General features: G+C 42.0%; 1 pseudogene; it reads right to left on the reverse strand.

Annotated features, from left to right (window-relative positions):
• Positions 1 to 16,641: 16,641 nt before the first annotated feature.
• On the reverse strand, positions 16,642 to 23,365 carry LOC136126918 (tyrosine-protein phosphatase non-receptor type 2-like; annotated as a pseudogene).
• Positions 23,366 to 23,841: the final 476 nt, after the last annotated feature.

A 23,841-nucleotide genomic window follows, 5' to 3' on the forward strand; every position in this document is an offset into this window, starting at 1 on the left:
GTGTTCCTGATTGCCCTCCTCTTTTTCTCCCCTCCAGACCCGTCAACTCTATCTGTGTGGTGCCTTGAGGAAGCTGGGGAATCTGCCTTATTTCACCAGAATAACTTATTGTGGTAAATTTAGGAAGATCATGTGCTCTTGGAGAAAACAGACCTGGGTTTAAATCTTGGTTCTAAGCTGTAAGAGCTGTATGCCTAGGACAAGTTACTTAACCTCTCTGAGCTCCAGTTTCCTCATTTTATGGTAAAGAGGTACCTGGTGAGCCACATCTTTACACCATTGCCAGTTATTTCTGCATCTGGAAGTGAAAACCAGGAGTCACTATGGAGCACATTTTGTTCTTGAGGAAACAATCATTTAAACAGCCTTCGTAGGTTTGCAAATGAAAAGTAGTTAACATCTACTTCCCTGGGAAGAGTGTATGGGACCTTTTGTGGCCAAAATCAGGTCCTTCACCTTACCTCAGGGTGTGGTCTCTGAGAAAAAGTGAGCATATTTTCATAGCTCCAGGAAGGATCCTCGGCATAAAAGACTAGAAACTCCATCCCTCCTTTTCAAGTATAAAGCAGGACTTCTCAAACTACCAGCAGTAAACGACTTTTTCTTTTTAGTTTCCAATCCACCACAGGTGCGTGGTTTTGCAAAACACAATCAAAATGTATTGTTAAAATATTAAATAAAAAAGACAAAATGCAAGCCACCATTTTTTAGTATTAGATTCGACAGACATCAAACTAACTCTGTAAAGTTGCTATACAATGTTTCTAGATGCTTACTGTCAATTTCTAAATGTATGTTTTTCAGCCAGTAACAAAAAGTCATGGACAGGTCCCTAGCAAAAGACCATACTTTGACTAACACCAGTTTAAGGTATAAAAGGGGAGTCTTCAGCCTCCATGATGGACAACCCAAGGCAACCATCCATGGGGGGCAGGGTGGGGGGGTGATTAGGGTTATAATATTACGAATGCAATACATAGCTTCAGACATTCAAAATAAGTTTTCTCATCCAGAGCAAGAAAATAGACTTGAAAGTCAAACTTCATCAAGCGAAGAATAGAGTAGCTTAAAATTGTCTCTTTCCACCTTTAAAATATCAAGATACAAGCATGGAATATGAGATCCGTTTTGCTTTATGCCCGGAGTGAGGAGAAGGTGGTCCACCTCTCAGGTAGGTATGGACATTATTAATAATATTTAAAATCGGAGTAATAACTCATTAAAAAGTTAATAACACCTTTCATATGTTTAATGATTAGCAACTCATAAAGGGATTTCACATCTGATGCACGTTTATGTCTCACTTTCCCTAAAGTCATATTTTTATTCTTATTTTACAGATAAGGAAACTGAGGCAAGAACAGAATCATCTTTCCCAGACATGGAGGGAAGGGAAGGTATATTCCCAACAAGAGGACTCTTGTCCAGTTTACACCTGGGGACAGAGTAAAGGAGTAAATGGTGTAAGGGAGACCTCCCATCTTAGTCAGAAGTCATTGTTGGTCGTCACCACCTTCACCATCATCATTAATCATCATTGGCCCTATTATGTACCAGACAAATGGGACAGCAGGAAATAATGCAAGGTTCCTGCCCTCAAGAACCTTACAACCTGTATGTGATTTTAGGCAAGTAGCTGAGCCTCTTTTCTTGACTACAAATTGGGATAATAAAATTGTCTACCTCTGAGTATTTCTGCAGATTTAATGATAAAATGCACATTAAGTATTTAACAGTGCAAGGCACACAGTAAGTGTCCCTTAACTATTTTGTACTTAGTCTTATATGAATTAGCCAAATATACACCTGTTTGCTAATTAGAATGACTAACAAGTCATTGTCTATACACGTCTTCATGTCTTTGAAATGCTTATATTTTCATGTATATTAGAAAACATCACTAAATAAAGTAAGAATTCTATCTACTGAAAGAAAGAATAATCAAACATCGACCCAAAAGGAGGACTCTAGAGAAACAGCAAGAACATATCCCTGGAGCATCTTAATAGTATGTCTTTCCACCACTTTCAGCAAGTTTAGCGCAAGCTCTGTTTTCCACTCTGTGTTTGCAGTGACAAGTTTTGCTGGAAGCAAGAGATAGCTGCTCCCTACTTGTTCCCACCGTGGATCCTGGGACAGGCTGTGGGGGAGGAATTGCTAGGGGATGATGAGAGAATTTATGTTTTAGGGAGAAGCCAATACAAAAGCCAAGCAGACAGACACCTCGGCTGAGATAGAAATACACATGTGTAGCAGAAAAGCAGAAATTGCGGGAAGATGAAGTTAGAGGAGCCACAGGGACTTTCCAGGAGCCTGGACACCATGCCAGGAAGCCAGGAGGCCACTGAAGACAACGCTGCTGGGACAGCTCCACTGGCAGCAGAGCAGAACAGGCTCTCCTGGCCAGAGCCCTTGGTCAGGGGTCCCTGTGTGGATTTTCTCCCAGCCCCTAGCCCAGGCTCCTCTCACGTTACACATGGTCCCCTTCCTTCCATTGTAGCAATCTTCGCAGCCAGGGGCATGACAGCTTCCTGTAAGTGGCTAAGCCCCTCAGGTGATTCTAATACTTTCCAGGCTTCCCACCACTGCCCTTACAAAGAATCATTTGCAACATCTCCTTGGTATGAACTGTCAAATTGTCCTTCACGGAGGGAACAGACAATGGATCTTGGCTCTGAGCAGTCAGGGGGAAGAATGCAGCTGCTGGGTGTGTACAGAGGAGAAGAGTCTTCTCCAGTGGGCTTGATTCCATCCCTACTTCCATTCTTAAGGCAGAGAAAGTGTGACTCCCCTTGGACACATCCTCAAGTATACCCCCTTGTTGTTTTGTTCTCCAAGGTTGCCTTGGTTTCATGGTAACATAATCCCACCTATTGAAGTCGGTTTGTTCTGCCATCAGGAGATGAAGAATTATGGAGAGGAAAGACTTCTTTCTGAGCATCAGAAAACCTGGATTCAAGGTCTGGCTCTGGGGCTAATTTGCTGTGTGTCTTTCAGCTGGTCCTATTCACTCTCTGGGCTCAAGGAGGGTTGAATAGGGGGATTCTATGGTCATCTAGTCTGGCCCTGCCACAGAATTAGACTTGGGGTGTGTGTGTGTGTGTGTGTGTGTGTGTGTGTGTGTGTGTGTTATTGTAGTTTGAACATTTAACAAATGTTTAAGTGTACGATACTATAGGCACAATATTTGTGGTTTTGACAGTCAGCCCATCCATTCCACCTTAGAGACCAGTGGTCCTGTCAGAGCCGGGGCTAACACACATGCTGCTGCAGGTGCCCACTGGTGCCCGGCTGGAGTCTTCACAGAATCCCAACCCGCCTGGAAACAGGTCAGTGATGAGCTGCATGTGGAGCCTGAATCGGGGTAGTCCTTCTTGCACCACTAGGTGTCACTGTCCTACCTTAAACACCCCTCCTTAAAGTCTCAGCCTGATGTATTGGAAGCTCCCACAGTTTTTTGGCTCTTGGCATTTGGATCCAGTTTGCATCTATCTTTCTGGACACTTGCCCCCAAAGACTCAACACAACCATTTACAGGTATCTTCACACCTTACCTCCCTGCCGGCCAGGTTTTGGGACTTGACCAGTGACATGGAATATGAGGGGCACATCTGCCCAAGCTAATGGGTCCAGCCCCTTTATTCATTCAATCATGAATTTAATGAGCACATGCTATGTGCCAGGTCCTGTGATGGGAGCAGAAGACTCAGAAAAGAAAGGCACCTCCTCCTCCAGAGCTGACAGTAGACGTGGCAGTGTTACTATAACCTGATGAGACAATGCTGACATGAAGGACCCCATGCCGTGAGCGCAGGGCAGAAGGAGCCCTCAGGCCTGCCTGGCTTGGGTAGGAACGCTTCATAAGGTTTGTCACAGCGTTTAGGCTGACCCTTGAAATCGGCACAGGTCTTGTGCAAACCGTTGGGATAGACCATGCCAGGCTGATGGAATGGCATCGGCAAATAGGCCAGTTCCATTAAGCTTAAAGAAAGCTTTTCCTATAAGGACTAAACCATATTGAAATCAGTTTGGACCCAATTACTGTGCATGGGAGAAAGGCCAGGCTCCTGCCCCCTTCTTTGTTTATGCACAGCCACACAGTCTGAGTTACCCTTGAGAGCAGGGATGTGGCTTTGCATTTTTCTGACCACAGTGGAGGTGAACAGTAAATCTTAATGGATGAGTGAATGAACGATTCACTTTACCAGCTAAGTTAAGCTACTACAAAGGCCGTTAGATTTTGAAGAGTTCTTTTTCCTGCATTAGCTCATCCTCTTTCTCTGGGTGAGTGATTCTGCAGGCTGATCAGACTCAGACCATTGGCTGTACTTTTTTACATCAAGAGTCTCTCTACTCCTTCAGGAACATTCCCTGGGGCAGGTGGCATAAGGAACTAATAATACAATGAAAACTTGGAAGCATGTGTGCTCATCCAAGTTGGGTCAAAAAGCAGAGAGTGACGTGTATCTGTTAATCCCATACGAACTAACACATAAACACCACTATCTATAAAATAGACAAACAACAAGGACCTACCACAGAGCACAGGGAACTATATTCAATATCTTGTAATAACCTATAATGGAAAAAAATCTGGAACAAACACAATATTGTAAATCGGCTAGAGTTAATTTTTTTTCGAAAAAGAGAGTGAGGTCCTCTCTATGCTAATCTCACAATCTGGACCCCTTGGCCTTTAGCAAAAGAAGTGAAACAGCTCAACAACTCACTCTGTGGTGGTTTTTCACTCCCAGAACTCCCAAGTGTTTGTTTCTGCCAAAACTCATAAGGAGCTTTGACACCTGGAAGAGTTCACACTAGATGGAAGGTGGGGAATGGAATGAACAAGATATGGAAGGAGAAAGGGGCACAGGAAAGATCCTGGCTCTGACCGGGCCGCTGTGAAGGTAGGCGGTACAGAGCATGGTTGAGGGTTTGGGAGGGAAGAGGGCCAAAGTAAGTAGAAATAAACTCTGAGTCTGTTTCTGCCAAAATCCTTCCACAGAGAGCCCTATTTCCACACTCCTTGGCCCAGTATTCATGGCCACCATGGCCTGGCCCTGACCTCCATTTCCAAACTTTGCTCCTTTCCATTCCTCACCCACACATCAGCAGAATGGGCCACCCACCCTCACCAGAAGGGCCCACTGGTAGCCAGCTGTCCCTCAAGCTCAGCTCCTGGGGTCTCCCCATAGATACACTTCATCCCACATCTACCCCTCTGGATAGACCATGCTCTCTCTTACCATATTATTTTCCCCCTTTGGCAAGTTTTTGTTTAACCTAGTTAAACTTCAACGTCACTCCTCTTAGAAAGTCTTCCCTGATCACCCCCTGGTTGAACTTTAGGACCCTCGTCTTGCACACCTGGTACCTGCTGTTATGATAGCTCTTTTTACCCTGCTAAGAAATTATTAGTTTGTGTGTCTCTGAATCCTTGAGCATCTTAATGACAGGTGTCATGTCTCTCATTGCTACAGCACCAGCTCCAGCATAAAGCTTAACACATAACACGTATTTAATTAACATTTAACCATAAAGTACTCAAAGGCAGAGACTAGATGCTACTCACCCTTGTGTCTCTAATCGCTAGACCATTGCTGGGCATGGAGAAAGACTCCAACACGTGTTTGTTGAACTAATGCAGCTGCAAGCTGGGAGGGTTGGACATCCACATTAAAAGAGTTATTATGGTTGGCTGACCAACTCATCCCAAGGCAAATACTGAAAGTCCCAAATCCCAGGAAATTCTTCAGTCCTGGGCGAAGACCAAGATAGCTGGTTACCCTACACTATAGCCACAACCCACTGCCAGGAGGGACCAGTAGAAGCTCAGTACATAAATTCATGATATTTAATCATATTCATTTATTTGTCCAATCAACCAATATTTCCTGTATATACACACAGATAACTAGATCCTGAAAAAGTAGTAATTTGCAAACATTTGGATACATGTTCTAGCTTTGCTCAGTTCATTACTTGGAGAGGCAAAGGTAACAAAAACCAGAGTCTGTGCTTCAATTGGTCAACCTTATCTGAATGAATAAAACTATCCCTCTAACCTGGCAGAAGATGATAAAGGATCTCATTGAAAGGACCAATCATGGTTTGTGTTGGAGGCCAGGGACCTGGTCCTAGTCCAAACAGTGGTGCCCTGGGCAGTTGGTTTATCTATAAAAGAGAGACTAATAATGGTACTGGTGCCTCTCTGTAGAGTTTTTGTGGAAAGCAAAAGAAACCAAGGCTTTGCAAGTTGAAAAGTAAGCAGCACATGTTAGCATCGTCAGCTTCACCAGCCTGTCAGTTAATCATAAAGCTGGTAACTTTATTACAAATCCCTGACAGTGGGTAAGTTCTGCTGCCAGTTGGATTACAGGAAGTCAACGTTTTCCAAAATCCTACTTCCCAAATATTTGTGGGGAATTCCAAGAAATGATACTTTTATCTCAGAACCAATGAGTTTGGTCACTCCCTGCAGCAGCCAGCACTGCCCCAGGTCCTAACGGTTCCTCAGAGGATCTGTGCCAGCTCTGAATCTGTGTCCCAAATGCCACTGCTGATATGGGACAAGCCACTGCCCCTTGAAGCCAGGAGGAAATAGCTCTTTTTGTGTTTTGTACAGATGGCAGGGAGGGTTCCCACAGCAAGAATGCTTGAGCCCAAAACCTTATAATCACTAGGGACCCAATGCTTGCCTTTGGGGATTTATACAAGTCAACAGAGTGGATGGAATAAGTGCTGACATTAGCTACCTCCATGCATTCTTCTTTCTGGCATTTCTTGGGATCTGTTCACTATGTCATTTCTTCTCTTAGGGTAGTTGTTCTCAAATGGGGGCAATTTTACACCCCCTCCCCAGGGTACAGGCCATGTCTAGAGATATTTTTGGTTCTCAAACTAGGAATGAGGGCTGCTAATGGGATTAAGTGGGTAGAGGCAAGGGATGCTGCAAAGCATCCTATGATACATAGAAAAAGCCCTCCACATCAAAGAATTATCCACCCAAAACGTCAATAGTACTGATGTTGAGAAACTCTGTCTTTGGGTGATTTTTTTCTCAGGAATCCTGTTAGTCTCCCTTCTGACATGGCCTCCATGGAATCTATTGTTTCTCAGGCATGTTTCTTTATGTCTAAAGTCTAAGGTGGATAGGACTTAAATCTTAGTCTGGGTCCCTGGTACTCCTGTAAATTAGCAGTGAAACATAGTTGTGTATCTAGGCTTTCTCAGAACTATTCAGCTCGTGGCATATAAGCTCTAACCCCTGCCCACTTATGTTATTATATTGAAAGCAGATCCTTCCATTCAATAAATATTTGATGAGCACCTACTATGTACTAGGCATGGTATCAGACACTAGATATGTAACAATTAATCAACCAGACATCGCCCCTGCCTTCATGGAGAATACGGCATGGCTGAATTACAAATTTTAACACATGCCACGAGGAAAAGCGGAGGGTACTATAAGGGCATAGGATGGGAAGGACAGCTTTTAGGTCGGCAAGGGGGAGAACATCTCCTTAAAGAAGTAATGTTTGGATCGAGACCTGAGGGAGGCAAAGAAGTGAGTCCAGTGAAAAGCGGGGGCGGGGTGGTGGTGGAAAGAATAAGCACAGAGGGCTCTTGAGTGGGGAAGAGATTGAGCCATCAAGGAACAGAACAAAGAATATGTGGCCGAGTGTGCTCTGATCTAATTTGTACCTTTTCAAGGTTGCTCCAGCTGCCATGTGGGTGATGGGTTGAGGGTCACCAGTGGAAGTGAGAGACCCACGGGAAGGCAAATGCCGTGGTCTGGGAGGTGGATGGGGGTGGCCTGGGCCACAGGATGACAGTGAGGACAGAGCCAGAGGTCTGAGGCAGTGGGAGTCTATATCCAGGGATGGGCAGTGGCTGGGCACACGGGAGACCAGCTATCACTGCGTGAACAGCTTCAGAGAGCGGCAGCTCATCGGAAATCAGCCCTCCCCTGTCCTGCTCAGCATTTCTACTGGGAAGGAGCCACACACATCAGGGGCTGGTATCTTTTCCTACATTGCACTTGGCTTTTCTGCTGTTTCTTCAATTGGTTGAAATATTGAGTGGTTTTTATTTATTTATTTGTGGCTGTGGGGATGGAGGGAGGGTGATAATAAATGGCTTGTCATAAAACCTAATTTCCTACGCTTTCAAGAGCCATTCATCATCCTCTCGGCTTGATGCCATTTCTTTCTGGAGTCAGACTGACCAAGAGCAGCCCATAGCCAGGGGCTTGGGATCTTCTCCCGGGAAAACCTTACTGTTGGCCTGGGCAAGGCTTCCTGAGAGTTAGACTTCCTTAACCTCAAGTCAAACCCCAGCGTGACAACTAGTTGGGCAACAGACGAGATCACTCCTTCCAGGGAGATCCTGGCAGGCAGGCCCACTCTAAGAGGGTAGCCGGCACCAAAGTGCCCGAACTCAGCTCCTCTGCCTTTGTTGCCATGGGCAGTGACCATCATCTCTGCAGAGGACTCTGTCCAACGTGTCAGGACCACTGCCATCCAGACCAGAAGGAGTCAGCAGTCCTGAGCCTTGATTTGGGGGACTGGAGAGATTGTGCCTACTGCTTGGGAATAGCTGAGCCCCTAGGGCAGAGTGCAGAGGACACCAACAACACAGCTGTTTTCAGGTAAGTGCCAGGAGCCCACTATAGGGGAAGTCCAGGTGGGAGGTTGTACTGAGCACCTACCGGTAGTAAGGCCTGAAAGATGATAAAAACCATAGTTCCTGCCCTCAGGGAGCTAGCACTTGGTTCAGGAAGCACACAGATAGGTTAATAATACTAACAGGATGAGTCTTATGATGGAAGTGAACACATAGCATTATGGGGGTGGGAGGAGAGAAAGGAAGAAGCTCCTAACTCTGCCAGGGGAATCAAGGGAGACTTTCAGGAGGAGGTGATATTTCTCTGGTGGTTCCAGACAGCCCACTGGAACCACCAGGGTTTAATTAACTGAACTTAGAAAAACAAACAGAAACACCAACCACACATTTTTAAGGGTATACCTCGTCCATTATTCATTTAAAAAGAACAACCAAGTGAAATTATTTTCCCTCATGGATTTTATTTTCCCCTATAAAATTACTCTGAAGGGTGAGTTTTCAAATAAAAAAATTCTCCTTTAAAAGTAGATTGCTTTTACACTTGGCATTTAAATCCAAGCGCCAGAAGTATCTATGCTGTACAGGAAACCCATCGTCCTTCAGGTGTACTTGACAAGACTTCTGGGAACTGGAGCTTTGTTGGGGGGAGGTAACAGATAAAATGTGGGGTGAGCCACACGTGCCCAGCCCTGGTCTTCTACCGGGGATACACTTCCAGGATGAATGAATGGGGGTGGGGGTGGGTGATGGGGAGGCACTAGTAACCTCCATTTGATGCCTATGGCCCAGGCTGCAGAAACAGGATAAACTTCCGAAGCCCTGATCAAAGACTCCTTGTTAGAAAGAAGAAAATTCTGGGATTATTTTTTCTAAAAGCTAACTTTCAAGGAACATTTGTATCACACTTCATCCTGTTTGTCCTAGAGAGAAACCATGATGCAAGTTGACAGTGACAAATAAGAATTAATACTCCACTTCCATCCTCTTCCCTCCTCCCAGTTTTTAGAAAGGGAACCAGTAAGTCAGCTTATAGGTCTTCACTGGGCACTCACTGTGTGAGGGCCTGAAACTCTACAAGTCCAGGGGGTGTGAGGGGCAAGTGGTGGGGGGAGTTGGGGAAGAGGAGAGAAATATATTAATTTATAAGAACATAACATTTTGCCATTCACAAAGCCTCTTCACTTATATCACCTGATGTAAATCTCTCCAATAACTCGCTGAGGTTGTAGGATCAAAGCAGATCACCAATTTACTAAAGAACTGAGAGGAGATTCAAATAAATTCATATCTGAGCTATGAAATCAACAGAAATTGTTGTGACATTGAAATGCTATTGTAATAAAAAAGAAAATTCAGATAACAAACAAATGTAGTTAATCTTGAAAGAGAAGAGATAAATTCCAAATAGAAGCAATAAATAGGTTCTTGCATTATTTGATAATCCAGTTAATGAAGAGGAGGGAATCATATAAATGCATTGAAACATTTTTGCTGATTGCCACGTTGACAAGGACAAACTGATTAAAGAACACTGTCATTTCACAGAGTTTAATATAAGTACTATACAAGAACACTTAAATACAACTTATATACACATATCTTTTTGAACTTGATAGAAGTTGTCCCAAATTGACAACTCTAAAAATTTAAACAATATAGGTGGAACTAAAGAAAACTCTTAGTACTCTTAGCAATGAAATAAAAATTTTGATCAGCATGCCAAAGGAAAGAATACAGTATCTTTCTATCCTCTCTATAGACAAAGATATTAGAAAATCATTGTTTTTTTTTTTTTTTTTTTTTTTTTTTTGCGGTATGCGGGCCTCTCACTGTTGTGGCCTCCCCCATGGTGGAACACAGGCTCCGGACGCGCAGGCCCAGCGGCCATGGCTCACGGGCCCAGCCGCTCCGCGGCACGTGGGATCTTCCCAGACCGGGGCACGAACCCGCGTCCCCTGCATCGGCAGGCGGACTCCCAACCACTGCGCCACCAGGGAAGCCCTAGAAAATCATTGTTTTATAGAAAGGTAATCAGACAGTAATTAGCCAAAAAGGTAAGCAAAAAGAGTAATATTGAAGTATGCCATGTAGTTAAATAATAATAAATATTAGTTTTCTAAATTATCTAATGTTTACGGTATTTTATACTTTTTTAAAAATAAATTTATTTATTTTAATTAATTTATTTTTGGCTGCGTCGGGTCTTCGTTGCTGAGCACAGGCTTTAGAGCGGGGCTACGCTTCACTGCGGCGCACGGGCTTCTCATTGTGGTGGCTACTCTGGTTGCGGAGCACAGGCTCTAGGCACACGGGCTTCAGTAGTTGTGGGTGGCATGTGGGCTCAGTAGTTGTGGCTTGCAAGCTCTAGAGAGCAGCCTCAGTGGTTGTGGTGCACGGCCTTAGTTGCTCCACAGAAGCCCTTTACTTTTTATGGTTTATGGTGATTTCTTTCCTCATAGTAAATATAAATTTTATAACTAATTTTGTATTCACAGTTTTGTGTTCTTTTTCTTAAACATGGCCCCCAAACTATATAAGTTTTAGCCTCCACAAAACCTGGACCTTACCCTGATTTATGCCCATTTTGCAGGTGAGAAAACAAACTCAGGCAAAGTCTTACCCTTACCCAGGGTCACGCTGTTAGAAAGTGACAGAGCCAGACATAAAGCCAGCTCTTTTCCTTCACGATGTCTCTGCCCTCAAAGAGCCTGCATGCATTATATAAATCCCCACACATTTCCTTTGCAGAGGCAGAAAGAAAGTAAGGTAGAACATTTAAGAAACCCAGACGACTCACTCAAGTTTCTAAAGAGAGGTTCAGTGTGGCCTATAGTGCATATCCCATCTCCCTTCAGGACCTGTGTCTGGACAGAAGAATTCAATTTACAGTCAGCACCAGCATCACTATTCTAGGCTCAAAGCAACCCCAGAATCAAGTACGCCCATGGGAAGCAAAGACAGGTCACATCAAATGCATTCAGGGACTTCAGGCTAACTAATTCTTCCTGAGCCCCTACTGTTTGCCAGGCACTCACACCTGCATTTGTCTTTATCTACATGAACAATTTTTTTAAGGATGAGAGAATAGAAACTCAGAGTAACATGCCCAATATCACAGATCTAGTAAAAAAGACACAAGCTGAAAAGCCAGATCTGCCCCAAAGCCCATCTCCAGTTCTCCAGGGGGTTGTGGAATTCAGAAAAATAATCACCTACTTACGCCTGAAGGCAAAACCAGAGAATCGTTAGTGAAAAGCAGAGAGATGGGTAAGTAGTAAACATCCTTCCCATTCTCTCTGGTTCTCTTTTAAAGTCTGGGGCAAACCTGACAGCAGCCATGGCATTCAAAGGGTTCCAGGAGCCAAACAGACTATGAGAGGTCTTAACCAGGAACCATCCCACACCCAGAACCCAGTGGGATAATCTGAGTTGTAGCTAAGGTTAAGACAAGCATCAGTATTTGAAAGGGAGTACTAAGGATTAAATCCACACACAGAGCAAGAGAGCTTGTGCTAACATGAGAAATAGGTTGAGAGCATGTTGGAAAGAAATATCAAAAGTTTCAGAAAACAGATTGTGAAACAGTCACAGCCAATAGATTTCTGTTGATTTTTTTTTCTAATCAACATATTAAATATCATGCTTCCGTAAATAATGGGAAGGGAAAAAAATGCTTTGCTTTACAATAAATATTGGCTATCCATCGTCCTCAGGCTGATCATGTGGGGCATCAGTGAGAGTGTTCTACATGGGCTTTAGCTGAGTAGGATCCAGTAAACATATACACAGGGAGGGTCAACTCCAGACAAGGTCATGGAATCCCTTATCTCCAGAGAATGCCAAGCCAAGAATCATGAAATTTTATGCTCCGTTCATGATAAAAATTGACTGAAAGTTCATGGTTGTTTTTATTTTGTTTTGTCTAGTTCTTAGCCACGTTTCTATGGTCTTATGAATAATGAAAATCCCAATGGACATTGTGGTCATAACAACCATGGCCTGGATTGAACCTAACGCAAGAGTTAGAGGTGGTAGGGAGACAACTGACTGTGACTTCCAAGTGCTTTCATTGACATGTGGCCCCTGGAATTCAGACAAGCAGGCCTACAGGGAGGCTTTGTTCTGTAGGGGAACTGGAGAGAGGCCTGGAGCCTTTCCAAGCCTGGAGGAACTTGGCTGGATCCAGAGGAGCATGAAAGGCCCAGCCCCAAGGCAGCCTGGGGACCTTGGAAGCCAAGGCCAGGAAAGGAACGGCTTGTCCCCCTGACAAAGATAAGTAGGGCCTGGGGGGCTGTTTCATTTACATGGTGTTTTCCAACCTTTACACACAAATTCAGAGTGAACTCTGCTTCTCACCATCAGCAGCCTTGTTGGGCAAAAGTCCTGATCCTTGGCCTGATAGCCCCAAACCCTCCTGGAGGAAAGAAAAAACTACCAGGTATCCTGGAGATATCTGAGGTTGAAAAGAAAGAGCACTGCCTATAGAATCCAAACTCCTGGCTATGTACAATAACACAATAATTTAACCCACTGCACACTCAAATCTTATGCCTTTGCCTTTTGCATATTCCTCGCTTTACGTCAAGAAAACAATACAAATTTTTGGTACCTGTTTTTTCCAATTCATGATAAGTATTACTGATGGAATTACCACAAAACACAGCAATGAAACTGACAACCATGAAAACTCTACAGGCTACAATCTGTTATAGGCAAAAACTAACTGAAGAATCATGTATTACTGGGCACGCTATAAAATGCAAAAAGAAAACAAATGACCTGAGGGGGAAAAAAATCCGTTTTGAAGAAATAATCAACAACAAGAAAAAATAAAACTGTCAAAGGTAAAACTGCACTCAGTAAAACTAGCAAAAGGATCCAATCTTCTTGCTAATTTCACATCTAAAAAATTTTATCTCGGAAAATTGAATTTAATAACTATAAGGGCCAAAGAGGGAAAAAAGTGGAAGCAACAATAATGAATAAAGTTTTTCAAGAGCAAAACAAATGACAATAACAAAAACTAACAGCTACTTCAAAGTTTATTATAAAATATACACAGGAAGAATCAATCCAGATCAACATCAATAAAATAAAAGTAAAACTGGGCGCTTCCCTGGTGGCGCAGTGGTTGAGAGTCCGCCTGCCGATGCAGGGGACACGGGTTCGTGCCCCGGTCTGGGAAGATCCCACATACCGCGGAGCGGCTGGGCCCGTGAGCCATGGCCGCTGAGCCTGCGCGTCCGGAGCCTGTGCTCCGTAATGGGAAAGGCCACAACAGTGAGAGGCCGCATACTGCAAAAAAAAAAAAAAAACCTTCTCAAGTACTGCATCTTTGGCTTCTTGCCTGGTGTCAGCCCAGGGAGACTTCTTTTTTTTTTTTAACTTTTATTTATTTAGTTAGTTATTTTGGCTGCACCGGGTCTTAGTTGTGGCACGAGGGATCTTCGTTGCAGCATGTAGACTCTTGGTTGCGGCATACATGCAGGATCTAGTTCCCCGACCAGAGATCAAACCCAGGCCCCCTGCATTGGGAGTGCAGAGTCTTATCCACTGGACCACCAGGGAAGTCGCCCAGGGAGACTTTTTAAGGCCAACCTACCTGATGCATACTCTATCCCCAGACTCAGCCCTGAATAATTCCATGAGCAGCTCTTGACATCACTAACTTTATTGCTCATTTTCCTACAGAATGCACACCTGCTCATTGCCTCCTTCAGTTTGACACAATCAGCTACTCTTGCCACCTTGACCTTGCCTCCTCTCAAGGCCAAGTTCATTTCTCTACCTAGATTGAGCGCCTCAAGACAGCCCTTCCAATATCTAAGGCATAGGTAGCCCTGCCACCGGTTTCATCATGTCATCCAACAACAAAGCTCATAGACTTTCAAAATGCCTTCTTCCTGTCTGTCTTTTACCCCTGGCCATCTACTAACCAGCCTAGCTAGTATCAGGACTTTCAAGTCATCCCTCTGGTGTCTCACCCCCTTTCAGCTGACAGTTTGCTTCCATTTTGCAATATATTTGCCTAGACTTTATAAAAATCAATGAGTTCAGGATAACAAGTACAGTAGCCTCAGGTGGCCTCCCAAAGATTGATACCATGTTTTTGTTGACCTAGTTATTGTATTTCACTCTTACCAGAAATCAACTGGTTAGGCAATTTTGAAAGTATTTTGCATCTATTTATTTCATTTTCACTAAGTAGAATGACCTTGTGTCAAATAAATAAATAAAATAAATAAAACTCAATTATTTATTTCCAAAAGTAGGCTTAATGCCTGGCAATCTTAATACTTACATAATTTGCAAGAATGCTGGATCCACATTCTCTTTGAAGTCAATAATGCAAGCCTCCAATTTTCCACCACTACCACTCCAATTGGGCCAAAAGATTTAGAATAATTTAGCATCCAAACAGGATATATATTCAGCATGGAAAGAACAAAGAGATTATCATTAAGTCTTTGATTAAATCACATCTTCTATTCTAGGCCTCAGTTCAGTTTCATCACCGGTAAGAAGAGCATTTTTATTAACTTTTATCTATCCTCTAAAAGTCCGAGAGTCCTTTGGGTTAGGGATTGTATTTCATTTTTTTCTGCATCCCCAACGCAAAACACAGTTCTGTCAAATAAAAACATTAGATTAATCTTGAATGAATGAATATCCATGATCTATGAAAGTGTAACTTCCACGGAAATATCCAAAACCCCTGACATCATTAACAGTTCTGTAGGGCAGTAACAGCCAACCATTTATGATGAAAAAGAGCCCCAGGCACATTAAAAGCCTGTCCTAAGTTATGATATTCAGTTCTAGGCCAGGATCCTAGAGGGACAAAATGGAAAGTATGTCAGACTCTGCTTTAATTCAATGCAGCACTTGAATCTCTGCTCTCTTGGGCAAACCACTGGACATGAAGAAACCACAAATCTGAAGATCAGAGAGACCTGAATGTGAATTGGGTTCCATCAGTCCCTTTAAAAGGTTTTGGTTTTAAGAAACAGAACTTCCCTGAACAACGTTAAGCAAAAGGTGAGTTTTTTGGAGGGAAATGTCAACATGAATTCACAGGCAGGAAGTGCTGACAGGTCCCGGGAAGACTTGGTTCCAGGAACTGGACCCACCCCCTCCAAACCAGGTCACAGACCCACCCATCATTGAGACCCCTCTCTTTGGGGCCATTCCCTCTTCCCTCTGCACATCTCTCTACAGAGCAATTTTCCTCTTCCACTCATAAACAGGCTAAACGTGGCTGCCCAGATTCTGTTTTCTGCTGAGTGCCCATCACGGCACACTTCTTCTCTGAGTGAGGATAAAGGAAGATGGATTACCTCTTTTTTTTTTTTTTGAATCAACATACAGTTTATTATTTTTTTATGGTAACAGATTTTTTTCAAATTGAGCTTTTAAAAAGTACATTTAACTACAAAAGTAAGATTAAATAGGTACTAATAAAATATATTTGCCCTGAAGTGGTTAAGAAGATATAATGTTGATGCCCACATCAACAGTACATTATACATTACATGCATTATTTAAAGGTCATTTTCTTTTCAGTAATAATGTCGATAAAACCACAATATTTATTGCTTATATCAAGTGCAGGTTAAAATCCAGATAGCCTCCACAAACAAATCCTTGTGATAAAGGACTTCTTAGTCTGGTCAGGTGAAATATTACACTTAACATGTATGAATACAGCTGAAAATGTACCAGATCTTAAGAAGTTTTCAAGTCTTGATTTTAGGGAGTGGGTACAGTGTGAGCAGCGCCCTGGGGTGCTGGGAGTACTGGACACCCCACTTCTCTGTGGGTGTCTAGTCAACCACACCTTCTGGGGTCTGAGGAATTTGCTAACAGATGAAAAACCCCGTGATTCACCCAACACTGTCAGCTGCCAGTGCCGAAACTTGCAGGGCAAAATTAGTTATTTATAGGGTGTTTTGCTGAGAAAACAGTGTCCAGCCAACAAAAGCACCAACCAAAATGACTGACACAAACCCCATCTTAGTGAGAATAGGTTGCCAATAAAACCGTCTTTTCCTTTTTTCGTTGGGTCTCGTTCAACCTCTGCTTCATCTGCTACACCTTCTGAGCTGTGCTCTTTCCTGTCCCCCAGAAGGTGCTTTGCGCAGAGCACTCTCGCTGTTTTCCTCCAGAGTATCTTGCATTTCAGAGGACAGTCCTGTATATCTGTCGCCTGTCAGTTTTTCTTCTTCTAGGCCTATCCTGTTGCCATTGTATTTTTCACTCATTATTTTGGATGGTGACTGATCAAAAACAGGACATAACGTCTTCGTTAGAAAGTTCTTTCCACCATTTCTGTAAACCTGAATCTCCCTTTAGAAACTTTACTCCTTCTATTATAGTCATGTATGAAAATCTGAGTTGATCTGGTGTCTGAGTCAGCCCCATTCAGCATTTTCTCATACTCAGTAATAGTTGTTTAATGTTAATATTGTCTCCTTTTTCCATCAGAACCAGACAAATGTCCACCAGAGAAAATGTGCCTGACCGCCCGATGCCAGCACTACGGCGGATCACTGCAGTCCCGTATTCAGGATTCAAACTGAGAAATGAAACTGGTGGTTCAGGCACTCCGAAATCTGGCCAGGTAGTAGAATGAAAGTGAGATACTATTCTATAATTTATTATTATTTTTTAAATCTTTTTTTTATACAGCAAGTTCTTATTAGTCATCAATTTTATACACATCAGTGTATACATGTCAATCCCAATCGCCCAATTCATCACACCACCACCACCACCACGCCGCTGCTTTTCCCCCTTGGTGTCCATACGTTTGTCCTCTACATCTGTGTCTCAATTTCTGTCCTGCAAACCCGTCATCTGTACCATTTTTCTAGGTTCCACATATATGTGCTAATATACGATATTTGTTTTTCTCTTTCTGACTTACTTCACTCTGTTTGACTGTCTCTAGATCCATCCATGTCTCAACAAATGACCCAATTTCACTCCCTTTTATGGCTGAGTAATATTCCATTGTATATATGTACCACATCTTCTTTATCCATTCATCTGTCGATGGACATTTAGGTTGCTTCCATGACCTGACTGTTGTAAATAGTGCTGCAATGAACATTGGGGTGCATGTGTCTTTTTGAATTATGGTTTTCTCTGGGTATATGCCCAGTAGAGGGATTGCTGGGTTGTATGGTAATCCTATTTTTAGTTTTTTAAGGTACCTCCATACTGTTCTCCATAGTGGCTATATCAATTTACATTTCCACCAACAGTGCAAGAGGGTTCCCTTTTCTCCGCACCGTCTCCAGCATTTGTTGCTTGTAGATTTTCTGATGATGCCCATTCTAACTGGTGTGAGGTGATACCTCATTGTAGTTTTGATTTGCATTTCTCTAATAATTAATGATGCTGAGCAGCTTTTCATGTGCTTCTTGGCCATCTGTATGTCTTCTTTGGAGAAATGTCTATTCAGGTCTTCTGCCCATTTTTGGATTGGGTTGTTTGTTTTTTTAATATTGAGCTACATGAGCTGTTTATATATTTTGGAGAATAATCCTTTGTCTGTTGATTTGTTTGCAAATATTTACTCCCATTCTGAGGGTTGTCTTTTCGCCTTGTTTATGGTTTCCTTTGCTGTGCAAAAACTTTGAAGTTTCACTAGGTCCCATTTGTTTATTTTTGTTTTTATTTCCATTTCTCTAGGAGGTGGATCAAAAAAGATCTTGCGGTGATTTATGTCAAAGAGTGTTCTTCCTATGTTTTCCTCTAAGAGTTTTACAGTGTCCGGTCTTACATTTAGGTCTCTAATGCATTTTGAGTTTATTTTTGTGTATGGTGTTAGGGAGTGTTCTAATTTCATTCTTTACATGTAGCTGTCCAGTTTTCCCAGCACCACTTATTGAAGAGATTGTCTTTTCTCCATTGTATATCCTTGCCTCCTTTGTCATAGATTAGTTGACCATAGATGCGTGGGTTTATCTCTGGGCTTTCTATGTTGTTCCATTGATCTATGTTTCTGTTTTTCTGCCAGTACCATATTGTCCTGATTACTGTAGCTTTGTAGTATACTCTGAAGTCACAGAGTCTGATTCGTCCAGCTCCGTTTTTTTCCCTCAAGACTGCTTTCACGATTCGGGGTCTTTTGTGTTTCCATACAAATATTAAGATTTTTTTGCTCTAGTTCCGTAAAAAATGCCATTGGTAATTTGATAGGGATTACATTGAATCTGTAGATTGCATTGGGTAGTATAGTCATTTTCACGATATTGATTCTTTCAATCCAAGAACATGGTATATCTCTCCATCTGTTGGTATCATCTTTAATTTCTTTCATCAGTGTCTTATAGTTTTCTGCATAAAGGTCTTTTGTCTCCCTAGGTAGGTTTATTCCTAGGTATTTTATTCTTTTTTGTTGCAATGGTAAATGGGAGTGTTTCCTTAATTTCACTTTCAGATTTTTCAGCATTAGTGTATAGGAATGCAAGAGATTTCTGTGCACTAATTTTGTATCCTGCACTTTTTTTTTTTTTTTTTTTTTTTGCGGTACTCGGGCCTCTCACTGTTGTGGCCTCTCCCGTTGCGGGGCAACAGGCTCCAGACGCGCAGGCTCAGCGGCCATGGCTCACGGACCCAGCCGCTCCGCGGCATGTGGGATCTTCCCGGACCGGGGCACGAACCCGCGTCCCCTGCATCGGCAGGCGGACTCTCAACCACTGTGCCACCAGGGAAGCCCGTATCCTGCACTTTTACCAAATTCATTGATTAGCTCTAGTAGTTCTCTGATGGCATCTTTAGGATTATCTATGTATAGTATCATGTCATCTGCAAACAGTGACAGCTTTACTTCTTCTTTTCCAATTTGGATTCCTTTTATTTCTTTTTCTTCTCTGATTGCCGTGGCTAGGACTTCCAAAACTATGTTGAATAATAGTGGTGAGAGTGGACATCCGTGTCTTGCTCCTGATCTCAGAGGAAAAGTTTTCAGTCTTTCACCATTGAGAATGATGTTTGCTGTGGGTTGTCGTATATGACCTTTATTATGTTGACATAGGTTCCCGCTATACCCACTTTCTGGAGAGTTTTTATCATAAATGGGTGTTGAATTTTGTCAAAGCTTTTTCTGCATCTATTGAGATGATCATATGGTTTTTCTTCTTCAATTTGTTAATATGGTGTATCACATTGATTGATGTGCATATATTGAAGAATCCTTGCATCCCTGTGATAAATCCCACTTGATCATGGTGTATGATCCTTTTAATGTGTTGTTGAATTCTGTTTGCTAGTATTTTGTTGAGGATTTTTGCATCTATATTCATCAGTGATATTGGTCTGTAACTTTCTTTTCTTGTAGTATCTTTGTCTGGTTTTGGTATCAGGGTGATGGTGGCCTCATAGAATGAGTTTGGGAGTGTTCCTTCCTCTGCAATTTTTTGGAAGAGTTTGAGAAGGTTGGGTGTTAGCTCTTCTCGAAATGTTTGGTAGAATTCACCTGTGAAGCCATCTGGTCCTGGACTTTTGTTTGTTGGAAGATTTTTAAATCACAGTTTCAATTTCATTACTTGTGACTGGTCTGTTCATATTTTCTATTTCTTCCTGGTTCAGTGTTGGAAGGTTATACCTTTCTAAGAATTTGTCCATTTCTTCCAGGTTGTCCATTTTATTGGCATAGAGTTGCTTATAGTAGTCTCTTAGGATGCTTTGTATTTCTGTGGTGTCTGTTGTAACTTCTCCTTTTTCATTTCTAATTTTATTTATTTGAGTCTTCTCCCTCTTTTTCTTGATGAGTCTGGCTAATGGTTTATCAATTTTGTTTATCTTCTCAAAGAACCAGCTTTTAGTTTTATTGATCTTTGCTATCGTTTTCTTTGTTTCTATTTCATTTATTTCTGCTCTGATCTTTATGATTTCTTTCCTTATGCGAATTTTGGGTGTTGTTTGTTCTTCTTTCTCTAGTTCCTTTAGGTGTAAGGTTAGATTCTTTATTTGAGATTTTTCTTGTTTCATGAGGTAGGCTTGTATAGCTATAAACTTCCCTCTTAGAACTGTTTTTGCTGCATCTCATAGGTTTTGGATCATCCTGTTTTCATTGTCATTTGTCTCTAGGTATTTTTTGATTTCCTCTTTGATTTCTTCAGTGATCTCTTGGTTATTTAGTAACGTATTTTTTAGCCTCCATGTGTTTGTGTTTTTCACATTTTTCCCCCTGTAATTCAATTCTAATCTTATAGTGTTGTGGTCAGAAAAGATGCTTGATATGATTTCAATTTTCTTAAATTTACTGAGGCTTGATTTGTGACCCAAGATGTGATCTATCCTGGAGAATGTTCCATGCGCACTTGAGAAGAAAGTGTAGTCTGCTGTTTGGGGATGGAATGTCCTATAAATATTAATTAAACCTTTCTGGTCTATTGTGTCATTTAAAGCTTCTATTTCCTTATTTATTTTCATTTTGGATGATCTGTCCATTGGTGTAAGTGAGGTGTTAAAGTCCCCCACTATTTTTGTGTTACTGTCGATTTCCTCTTTTAGAGCTGTTAGCAGTTGCCTTATATATTGAGGTGCTCCTATGTTGGGTGCATATATATTTATAATTGTTATATCTTCTTCTTGGATTGATCCCTTGATCATTATGTAGTGTCCTTCCTTGTCTCTTGTAACATTCTTTATTTTAAAGTCTATTGGGGAGGGGGAAGGGTAAGCTGTGACAAAGCGAGAGAGAGGCATGGACATATATACACTACCAAATGTAAGGTAGATAGCTAGTGGGAAGCAGCTGCATAGCACAGGGAGATCAGCTCGGTGCTTTGTGACCACCTGGAGGGGTGGGATAGGGAGGGTGGGAAGGAGACACAAGAGGGAAGAGATATGGGCACATATGTATATGTATAACTGATTCACTTTGTTATAAAGCAGAAACTAACACACCATTGTAAAGCAATTATACTCCAATAAAGATGTAAAAAAAAAAAAAAGGTCTATTTTATCTGATATGAGTATTGCTACTCCAGCTTTCTTTTGATTTCCATTTGCATGGAATATCTTTTTCCATCCCCTCACTTTCAGTCTGAATGTGTCCCTAGGTCTGAAATGGGTCTCTTGTAGACAGCATATATATGGGTCTTCTTTTTGTATCCATTCAGCAAACCTGTGTCTTTTGTTTGGAGCATTTAATCCATTTATGTTTAAGGTAATTATCGATATGTATGTTTCTATGACCATTTTTTAAATTGTTTTGGGTTTGTTTCTGTAGGCCCTTTTCTTCTCTTGTGTTTCCCACTTAGAAAAGTTCCTTTAGCATTTGTTGTAGAGCTGGTTTGGTGGTGCTGAATTCTCTTAGCTTTTCCTTGTCTGTAAAGCTTTTGATTTCTCCATCGAATCTGAATGAGATCCTTGCTGGGTAGAGTAATCTTGGTTATAGGGCCTTCCCTTTCATCACTTTAAGTATATCATGCCACTCCTTTCTGGCTTGTAGTGTTTCTGCTGAGAAATCAGCTGTTTACCTTAGGGAGTTCCCTTGTATGTTGTCATTTTTCCCTTGCTGCTTTCAGTAATTTTTCTTTGTCTTTAATTTTTGCCAATTTGATTACTATGTGTCTCAGCGTGTTTCTCCTTGGGTTTATCCTCTATGGGACTCTCTGCACTTCCTGGACTTGGGTGGCTGTTTCCTTTCCCATGTTAGGGAAGTTTTCGACTATAATCTCTTCAAATATTTTCTCGGGTCCTTTCTCTCTCTCTTCTCCTTCTGAGACCCCTATGATGCAAATGTTGTTGCATTTAGTGTTGTCCCAGACGTCTCTTAGGCTGTCTTCATTTCTTTTCATTCTTTTCTCTTTATTCTGTTTCACAGCAGTGAATTCCAGCATTCTGTCTTCCAGGTCACTTATCCGTTCTTCTGCCTCAGTTATTCTGCTATTGATTCCTTCTAATGTAGTTTTCATTTCAGTTATTGTATTGTTCGTCTCTGTTTCTTTGTTCTTTAATTCTTCTAGGTCTTTGTTAATCATTTCTTGCATCTTCTCGATCTTTTCCTCCATTCTTTTTCCGAGGTCCTGGATCATCTTCACTATCATTATTCTGAATTTTTTTTCTGGAAGGTTGCCTATCTCCACTTCATTTAGTTGTTTTTCTGAGGTTTTATCTTGTTCCTTCATCTGGTACATAGCCCTCTGCCTTTTCATCTTGTCTATCTTTTTGTGAATGTGGTTTTTGTTCCACAGCCTGCAGGATTGCAGTTCTTCTTGCTTCTGAGATACTGTCCTGGCTTCACCACTATTGGTAGTTCCTAACTGCAACAGATGGACTGTGTAATAGGACTTCACGTCTTCTGACAGGAACTTCACACTGAATCCCGTTTCTTTAAGTAGCATCTCTCCTTCACCTTTTGTTGGCCAGTACTGTGCACATTTAACCTATTCTTTCTCCACAATTCAGTTTAGTGTGACAAATGCTTTGGTCTTTTGCTGCCAAACCATGAGCCAGAAATGACAACCTGAATTAGGAAGTGGACACTCTGTTAAGATGTAACTCCTCTGCTCCTCTTCTATGTCAACTAAGCTGGCATTAATAAATCATTTTCAGCATTTTGCAGTTTAACACGACTGTAATCATATGGGCTGATGTCTCTGTATATGTGTCGATTTCTGTTTTCTGGAAACTTGGCCACTCTGAGGCTAGTCATGTGACTCACTGCGAATTTCCAAGCTCCTTCCAAGAAGCTCTGAGGGAATGCTCGGGCTGCCATGCTCTGGCTGCCCTGCCACAGCCCAGCCACCCTTCCCAGAAGATGGATCGCTGTTTCAGCCTTTGCATCAACAGGGAAACACCATGGCCTTGGAATTAAAGGAGCCATTGGCTTTATATAATTGTGCAGGGGAAAGAGGATAGACTTGTTTTAAGTAAATTAAAACATATTCAGAGAGGAACTGAGCCTACCTGAGCTGCAAATAAATAAGGAAGAAAATAAAATGGCATTCCTTAAAATTCACAGTGGGGTGAAGAAAAAAATTTGACTCATAGACTTTAGATTTACAACTTTAGGATTGGATGATGTGCCCAAGCACACGTCTTATTTTGTCTCAAGCCAGACTGCGATGAGGTAGAGAGAATGAGAGGTGAAGAAGTAGAGAAAGTGAGACAACCTGGTCTCTCAAGAACTTGAAACTAGGTATAAGGACTATGAGATGCAAGCTTAAAGCAGAGCGGGGTGAAGTTGGTGTG

This window comes from Phocoena phocoena, chromosome 8, assembly GCF_963924675.1.
Source record: "Phocoena phocoena chromosome 8, mPhoPho1.1, whole genome shotgun sequence".
Lineage (NCBI taxonomy): Eukaryota > Metazoa > Chordata > Mammalia > Artiodactyla > Phocoenidae > Phocoena > Phocoena phocoena.